General features: G+C 35.0%; 1 pseudogene; it reads right to left on the bottom strand.

Moving 5' to 3' along the window:
- Nucleotides 1-605: 605 nt before the first annotated feature.
- On the bottom strand, nt 606-706 carry LOC113270076 (U6atac minor spliceosomal RNA; annotated as a pseudogene).
- Between the last annotated feature and the right edge of the window lie 544 nt (nt 707-1,250).

The raw sequence follows: 1,250 nt of genomic DNA, 5'->3' as shown, positions 1-1,250 counted from the left end.
TCACTTCTCCATATATGCATACCAAATGTAAAGCACTATGACATCATGGATTCACCGTGAAAGGGAATCTCTTCAAAGCTAAATGCATACAATTGTTCCTTATTTACTGTAAGATCAAACTCAGATTCCTCAAAGAGGCATTTTCACAATCAATCTGTTCAATCTATCTCCCATAGATGTCTCAAAAAACAAACAAATGCAGCTTTTATTTTAATTGGACATGTTTCTTTACTGCTGTTACCCAACCATGACCATTTGTGCCTTCGGATCTTACTTCATAATACATAAGAAGTTTTTCCCGTGTACAAAATATCTATCGGAATTTCCAGCAGAGGACTCTGGATGTGTCCAGAATGTGGCAGAGTGGAAATCAGCTCTTCTAAGTATGGATCGAAGGCGGGGCAGTACTACAAACCGCTTGTTACCATTGTTTGATGAGAAAAGTACGGCAATTGAGATCACCTTTGGAAATTTGTTTAATAATTTGGCAGAAATTTTTAAAAATTTAAGTTTTAAAGGTAATATCTACACCCAACATGGGGCATGAACCCACAACCCAAGATCAAGAGTCGCATGTTCCACCAACTATGACAGCCAGGCGCCCCAAAAAATGGTTAGATGCCGCGAAATAGGTGGCAATGCCTTCACCATATGGGTGTTGTCAGGCCCGAGGGTAGTGTTAACCTTCTCTCCTTTCATACAACACTTATGTGTTTTAAGTAGAATCTAATAAATTTGACTTTTATTTTTACATAATTTAGAAATTTTTATATTTCTTGTAGTTTAGTTTTGTTGTAGTTCACAAAAGTATTGGTCCTCAATGGATCTGTGTTCCTTCATTGTAATATTTTGACAAGCACCGATATAAAGGACCTGAGTTTTGCAGGATTGTTATTCTAAGCTCTGGTATGTACTGTTTTTATGGCTCTCAGGAAACTTCAGTTCTCCTAGTCTCAGGTTCCATATATATAAAGCAAAGATCATCAAACCTAACATAAAGCATTGTTTAAAATATCAACAATATTGGTAATTAGGTTCCAAACAGAATAAAAAATGGATTTTAATAAATAATGTATTTATCTTCATATCTTATCTTGTTATAAGTGAAATAATGCATTTTATTTTTTCATGTATTAATTTTTTTATCTAACAGTTATAGACTGTGCATATATTCACAGCACCTGGGAGAGCGCTTTGCGCATACCTAGATGCTCAATAATTACCTATTCGATTTGTTGAGATTGATGTAG

This window comes from Ursus arctos, unplaced genomic scaffold, assembly GCF_023065955.2.
Source record: "Ursus arctos isolate Adak ecotype North America unplaced genomic scaffold, UrsArc2.0 scaffold_11, whole genome shotgun sequence".
NCBI classification, from domain to species: Eukaryota; Metazoa; Chordata; class Mammalia; order Carnivora; family Ursidae; genus Ursus; species Ursus arctos.
Note: the sequence above shows the minus strand (reverse complement) of the source record. Positions and strands in the feature narration are given on the sequence as shown.